Source organism: Ptychodera flava, chromosome 8, assembly GCF_041260155.1.
Source record: "Ptychodera flava strain L36383 chromosome 8, AS_Pfla_20210202, whole genome shotgun sequence".
Taxonomy (NCBI): Eukaryota; Metazoa; Hemichordata; class Enteropneusta; family Ptychoderidae; genus Ptychodera; species Ptychodera flava.
The window spans coordinates 30,513,318-30,521,663 of record NC_091935.1 but is presented as its reverse complement, the minus strand read 5'-3'; the positions used below and the strand labels follow the sequence as shown (position 1 = coordinate 30,521,663).

The following is an 8,346-nucleotide window of genomic DNA, read 5'->3' as shown; positions in this document are numbered from 1 at the left end:
CGATGCAGTTTATCAGAATTCTGCACAGAGCTCAATGATATTTATGTGCCCCTGCAGAGTCTATACTTCGTTTTGCTGTGTTTCATGTTTATGCCGCGTATCCTTTTGACAGTGACATTGGAGTCATTCCCAAAAAGTACATCACTCAGTTTTCGGCAAAGGAACAACCGCTGTACTTCTGTAGACCCTTGTTTAATCCCTCGCTTTTGTCGGCGTGGGAAGGGAGTGCCATATCGCCAATAAGCCTAATGGATGTCCAGATGGCTACCTGCAGCCTTATCTGAAGTTCACAAGATCGCATTCCGATTCCTAACCCTCCACAGCTGACTTTGTCTATTAGCACGACAAATTAATTGTCGCGATAACATCTTTACCGTGGATTCCCATTGGAAAGCAAACCTGACTGTGACGCACAGCTTTGGGCACAGTGATCAGGGTAAGTGTCGATATGCTCTGCGGGTTCGAGATTTTACTTTTCCCCCAAGACTTTGTCTTGTAAACAGAAAGAATGTACATTATTTTACAAAAAATAGTTAGAAGCAACTTTTAACAAAGTCAAACGCTGTAATTTGAATTTTCGTTTTATATTCTGCTATCTTCTTCGATTCATGTGTTCTTAGATATGATAAATGTCACATGATATGAACTAATTTGGGATAATTGGATTTTCATATTGTTCAAATTTCTCAAAAGTGTTAGGTGCCCTATAGCTGAATGTTGCAATATTACCAAGTGCATAAGTGTATAACTTAAAAGGAAAAGCAGAATGATGAGCTTACATTTGCAGATTAAACCGACATTACTTCACTATCCAATTCTCCCAAATTAGTTCTAATCGCGTTCTTGATGGATCGAATCGGGAACAATATGTTCGATCATATAGCTACCGTCCTTTTGTAGTAGTTCGATATAGTCATTTTTTTCAAGTTTACACGTAAAGTTAATCAGATGTTATTCCAAACTTTCTCGTACTTTTATTCATTTTGATCTATAATATACGTATAAACATCACAAACTTGTTGAAGCCTTGATTCTGCGATCCATGCCGTTACATCAGCGTCCTCGCCAATGCTCATGCGCGTGTGCTGTCGCAAAGTGGCTGATTAAAGAGGTGATCGATGTTGTCTCGATCACGGTCTTGAACGAGAAGGAAAGATCTCGCGATGGCAGGATGTGTCTAGAACGTTAACCTTATCGCATATAGTTCTAATGAGAAAGTTGATCAAAACCATAAAAGCTTTTTGGTCAGCCAACGCTATCCGCAATCTTAATAGGTGTTTGAGTTTGTGTGTTTCCCTCTGTAAGACGAAATGCCTACGTCATGTTTCGTCGTTTCATTTGTGAACGAAGCAAATACATCTAATACAGTACTAATACAAGGAATCTTGAGTAATATGATGAGTACTGATGCGAAGAGAGAAAAATAATCATGATAAGAGATTGTTATGAATAAACCAGAAGGGAGATTACTCTTAATGTATTACATATTTTATGTAATACACGACAAAGTGCACGTACTGTACCATGTTTGAGCATGGATGGAAACCATCCAATTACATGAAATCCGGGACATTGTAATCGATTGCCGGTGAAAATTGCCGTTAAAAGAGGCCAACTGAAGAGGCCATGAACGTTTTCCTCAAACCATGGAAGATAATATTAGATCTGCGGTACATATGCTGAATAACAATACCAGTGTTCGTGTAACTTCGTGTTAAGGTTGATCTTTCCTATTTTCCTTGGTATATAATGTAGCAGTGCGGTATTTCTGTCAGTAGCTACATACAGTCCTTTCGCCAAACAAAGACGCAACTCAAAAGACCACACATTCAATAATACAACAATAAGTCGACATTTCAAGCTCTGATACTTAAAACACAAATAGGGTTAAAATCAGTAAGAGAATAGAAAAACAGGTTACCAGCCAATGACGTCAGGTGTTTCATGTGGAGAATTTCATGTATATGTAGATAGATAGATAGATAGATAGATAGATAGATAGATAGATAGATAGATAGATAGATAGATAGATAGATAGATAGATAGATAGATAGATAGATAGATAGATAGATAGATAGATAGATAGATAGATAGGTAGGTAGGTAGGTAGGTAGGTAGGTAGATAGATAGATAGATAGATAGATAGATAGATAGATAGATAGATAGATAGATAGATAGATAGATAGATAGATATCAACCTCTAGGTGTTTTTGTTCTGGTTGCCGACACCATGTTTTACAAGCTTAAGGTTAAGATCTAGATCCCGACAATTTGCCAGTACAGGTCACTCAACTTTGACATCGCTTGTAACGTCACTGAAATGGACAAATCTTTCAGGGAGTTCAGATGGATCAGGAGTCGTAAAATACTGATGAACTGAAATGCACATAAAGCGATAAATGCAAGGCAGGTGGGTAACAAAATGCCCACTTAAATGATTAAATCAATATTCACCTCATAGTTGCAAGCGAAAGGAATTCTGGGAACTCTTCATTTCACATTCGAAAATGGTAGGCTATTCTATTCTCTCGTACTGAGCTGCATAACATTACATACAAATCACTCACTTTCAATCTCTTTTATGAAGTTATGCTTTTCGCACATGATTATTTTCTATACTACTCTTTCAATTATAATGGTGTACAAAGGTTAGTTTGACCGTCCTACTTGTGCTCATGTTATTTTTTTCCGGCGACCTATTTAAATATTTTAAAATCATACGTAAAGCTACTTGACTTGAAAATAATCTCTGGAGATAACTTAGTAACCCTCAAGGGACACCTTATATGTAGTGTTACGCACAACCTTGCTCACAAATGATTCTATGACTTTCTAAGGCGTCTGTTGCTCATCTTTTATTCAATCGATTTAATCCAATAATATTTTTCCAAGGTAGTTGCCAAGGTTAATCAGGACTGGCATTTTTCATATTGTCCCATCATCCAATTGGCGAGAAGTCCGTTTACATGATGAGGTACCCATTACACAATAACTCACTGGAGCAATAATGGAAGTAAAGGGCTATTTCAGAACATGACACTATGCTCAAATCTCGAATTCAACATCCTATGACAGCCTGTGACTTCTGACCACACCCAGGCCGGGTTTCAAACTCTCGCTCAATCTCGACCGTGAGTCTGGCACCAAACGCAGTGAGATATGATACCTCCACTATATGACAGTCTTTGAAACTGAATATGCCTCCCGCGAAAAAGAGGCGAAAGCAACCTGGCAAACCCAATCTACAAAACTGCTGCCTTCACCAGTATTTGAAACAAATCAGCATTGTAGCTCTGATGTTACCAAGCGCTAAATCACGTGAGAGGGAGCAGCTATAGAAAGCAGTCAAGAACGCTGAAATACCATTCATTCTCCACAAACTGAAAAACAATGAATATTAGGTCGCTGTAGCAAAGCCATATACTTCGATCTTTCAAAGTTTAAATTAACAAATATACGACGACAAATACCCATTTGTCCCTCCACGATGTAACAAATACATAAATTTGTGATGTATTTCAAATATCACGAACGTCGTGGCTCACAATCCCATATTACTCATAAAGCAGCATGCCATGAATTCAAAATGACGCATCATTACAATTCAACATTGGCGACACGCATGCATCTGCGAAGTGGGAATCATTGTAAAAAAGAAATTTCTTAATATAGGACACGCAGACGCATCTAATAGTGCGAATACACATTCAACGAATTTAATTTAAGCATAGACCCTCGCTCGAGGGTCTATGATTTTTATGCGCACGTTTTGAGAGGTTTTCGGTTGTGCTGTTCGGCGCGCCTAAATATACGCCAAATAACAGTGAAACTATGGCTGCTATACGATACCGTTGTGGACAACATCCAAAAATAGTTTAATTTTCCTTCCCGTTTTAAATTCTTCACACCTGTAAGGTATATTTTTACAGTAAAGATGTCACGCCGTCGGTCGGGCAGCAAATTTTGAAAACGTATGGTCCACAAACCCTTTGAAAATCCCCCAAAATATCCAAAAGTATATCACAATAGAACCATGATGGTAAGAAAATGGCTGGTCTTACTCGTCACTTCTTTCGTAAAAAGCCGTTGGCTATTATTAAATACCGGTTTGATACGCAATTGTGAAAACCCGCATTTGTTGAGCATGGGAACATACGTTATCTCATGCCAAATATACCCTGAAAAACAAAGACATACTTAGGCGTTGTCTTATGGAAAATAAACCCTGAAAAAAGAAACACAGGCGTGAATGATATCGGGCGGTTGAATGCATCCTGTATTTCTAGATTGTCCGATACCCTTTCGTCGTTTGCTAATTTATCACGCACAGCGGATATTCATGATGGATGGCGTATTATCGATCAAATTTTGGGTCGCTGATCATGTTACACACAATTCAGTTGCGAATGATGGTCCCACCATGATCGATACGTTTCAAGGGTGTCACATTGGTTTTGCAGGGTTGGGGAGAGTTCGTTTATTTGTTTTCTCAATTTTATTATTACACCTGAGAATAAAAGTTTATTATTTGCGTCAGAGTCCTTCATGCCTTGCCCATAAAAAGTGCATGCATTTCTATTCAGTTGTGTCGGGTGGTTCGAAACAAAAAACTGAAAATACCGTTCTAGTTTTTCACTCTATACCCTGCCACCTACTCCATGGTAACTTAGTTATTCAACCTTGTTGCTTATTAAAAGACAATTAAATAGACTCCGCGCCATTTATCGTCAGTCAAGTTTCGATCGACCTTCTTTCCGAATTTCCTTACCTTTGTAAAACACTGGTTGAAACATTCAATGAGTGACACGTTATTCCGGCGGCGTTGGTGTAGAAGCTCGTACAAATGTTACTCCTGGGCAGCCGTCAGGTTTACATAATGTTAATCCATTCATCAAATTGCTCCTTAAAGATCATTTCTGATTTATTATAAGCATACTTTGACGAGATGTCGCTGTGTTACACAACTTCTTACACCAACAAAGTCGATTTGTTTATCTATCATATTCTGATGCAAAATATCATGTTTGGAAATAATTAATTATTATTCAGCAATTTACGAGTAGCAACATCAAATCCGACAAAGACGGCTACCCTCGTCTCTTTAATCACCGCATCCGCTTTGTCAAGAGTACAATGTGGTAACTTTGTGGGTCAGCTTTAACTCAAATTTTGTTTATCTCCGGAGTCGAACTTTTTGGAATATTTCAGAAACACCAATGAGAGAGACAGAGACAGATGGATGAAGGAAACTCTAAATAAAATAAAATAACAAGAATTTTGATCGAAAAGGGATTTTGGAAACATGGCATATATGAAATATGTTCTCACAATGGTTAATGAAAATCGAGTAAAATAGATTACGAAATGATGCAATTAATTTTAATTGATTACATCGTACAGTGTAATATAAATAAACTGACAGCTTTCTGACTGTTGACATGAATTAAATGTTATAAACTGTACATATGCCATTCATCTTACTAATTGCTGTGCCCCCTGTCCTAAACTTTTGATGAAAGAATAGTTCAGGGCTAATTGAAATTGCGTCCACACTGAATAATGACATGACATCGACAAGGAGCACAGCAAAAAACTTCTTGGCACGTCATAGGTAATCAGGTGTACCATGACTTTCAGCGAAAGCTTCACTTCGAAAATCGAAAATCTAGGGCTAAAAGTTCAATAGTAAGTTAGACCTTGTCCTGTTGTGTGACGTACACTGAAGCTGTGTCTTGAATGTTGTACAGTTACAAATTTGGAGCCTTTAGGTTCCATGTCTATAAAGTGTTGTACACCACAATGATACTAATACCGACTGTTAAGAGAGTGGGGTTTAAATGTATCGGTTCTGAATCAGACAGAAAGGACGACGGGGTGTTTGTTTAAGAAGAATATGATGACAATGAGACTGATGCAGATATTGAGTCCAGTACGCAGGACCGCGACGGCACCACGGATGCAAACATTAACAAAATAAAAAAGACATGAAGAAATGACACATACTAACATGCATGTGAGCAACTATGGATTCCTGGAACCCATTATACTTTTCCTTCCAGCGACTCTGACCCGACGAAATTGATACTCGTCTGCATATATATGCCTGTGATCACATGATTCCAAATATACGCACTGTACTTATTATTGTCAGCAAATATTGCCCTGGAAGGACATATTTAACGGCTTAACGCTATAATTTTAGCTGCAGGGCGAAAAACTTCCCATATTGTGAGGGTGTATGAAGGTGAAAAGTGATTTTCAAAGTAACTCGTTACAAGGCATGACGTACATGTATATTGATTATTAAGTTTTAGATTTAAATTATAGTCAATAATTGGTTGTTTGACAGATTACCAGAAAAGTCTCATTGCAACTTTTCGCATTATTTTCAGTTACTGATTCTTGACCCTGAGGTTATCTATCCCATGATGACGACATCAAATATGTTCCACCAGTATTCTTAAGCTTAATTTTGAAAATATCTCGAATAAAAGTACCATATATTGAGTCAAGCAAAATATTAATGTTTCTCTGTTTCTGGCTTTTTATTATGACATAGTTCCTGATATACGGTACAATTAAACAAAAAAATCAATTTCAGATCATGGCGTGCGATCACTTGCCAGGGCATCTGAAACTAATTAAACATTGAAAGGGAAAATTAAAAGTTTGTGACTGTAGGGAGAAAGTTCTGCAGCAGATCTTCAGTGTCAATGTTCCTTCATTCCTATACGGACAGGTGTTTGTGACTGTAACTTAATAGACGACGATGTTGAAACGAGTATACGTATACAGATTTCAAAGTACATGGCTGTGTTGCGACAGAACGTCGGCACTGCTCGATACCCCCTAGGCTGTTCGCTAATTGAAACAATATTTTGGTGCAGATGTTTCATTCAAAGCACATTAACAACCTAGTGGAAAGAAATATACGACAAACGTCCATCGCGCTATTTACAAATCGTAAATTGTCAAGTGGAGTGTTTAATAGTATGTGTGTTTTGTGCAGCATGCCACTCTGAATCACAGGGAAATTTACGGTGCCAAACATTTAAAGGTTTCAATATTATTTCCTATTCATCGCAGGATGCAATTTCATGGTCTTTTAAGGTCGTTACATTTCAAACGTTTTCCCCTTTTTATACAGATCACAAAAGGTAGACAAGATAATTGAATCCTGTAAATATTTTATGACAACGGAATCTAAAAATGAGTTTAACGGGATGCTGGGCCGACTTCACGTAGAACGGATGTGTAAGTGATAGCCAGTCAATGTGTGACAACCATAGCAAAATATTCAACAGGGTCACAGAGTATATGATTTTTTTACATATTCATATTCATTAAAGACATGTTTTATCATGTCGGTCATGAGCGAATGATTTTTTTTATTTTCTTAAATATTAATCTGTCAAACAAATATTGCAAGATTAAAAATTGACCGAACGATCTTTCAATTCGATGTTTACGAGAGCACATATAATAGGCCTAACTATAAATGAAAAAGATGGGCGTAATTTAGTCTGTAAAATGTCTATAGGCCTATAGACAATAGGCGCCCTAAAATGATAGATACAGGTCGTCTAGTAATTTATATCTATAAATTGACAGATCGTTCGGTCAATTTTTAATCTCGCAATATTTGTTTGACAGTTTAATATCATTCGGTCAATTTTCAATTTGATGTTTACGAGAGCACATATAACTATAAATTTAAAAAAAACGGCGTAATATCGTACATACCTGTTAAAGTGTCTGTCATCTTACATACAGAACGAGATAGTTTCCGAATTATAATCGGAATCGGAATCAGTTTGATACTGAAATGACGACACACGGATCTTTAAACAATTTAAGTATTTTCGTAAACTCTCAAGTTCTCTTGGGCCTATCAATGCCGCATATATCAAATGTGATATGCAAGAACCCAAGGTATAAATATTTGAAAGATTTGTCCACTACAGTGACGTCACAAGCGATGTCAAAGTTAAGTGACCTCTACCGGCAAATTGCCGGTATCTAGAACTTAAACTTTAGCTTGTAAAACATAGTGTCAGCAACAAGAAAAAACACACACACACACACACACAACACACATATATATATATATATATATATATATATATATATATATATATATATATATATATATATATATATATATATATATATATATATATATCCCATATATCCCATATATCCCATACATATATCTTTTCAAGCTTTCAATAAGCCGTAGTTCCCTTCGATACTTGTATATATATATATATATATATATATATATATATATATATATATATATATATATATATATATATATATATATGTATATATGTATATATTATT

The 8,346-nt window shown here is 36.5% G+C and overlaps 1 protein-coding gene across 1 annotated transcript in view; it reads left to right on the top strand.

Moving 5' to 3' along the window:
• The first annotated feature begins 296 nt into the window (after positions 1 to 296).
• Positions 297 to 8,346, top strand: part of LOC139139040 (neuronal acetylcholine receptor subunit alpha-10-like) — a 46,129-nt gene continuing 38,079 nt past the window's right edge. Inside the window, exon 1 of the mRNA XM_070707739.1 lies at positions 297 to 436. The gene's annotated coding sequence lies outside the window, so the exon portion shown is untranslated. The remainder of the gene's footprint in view (positions 437 to 8,346) is intronic.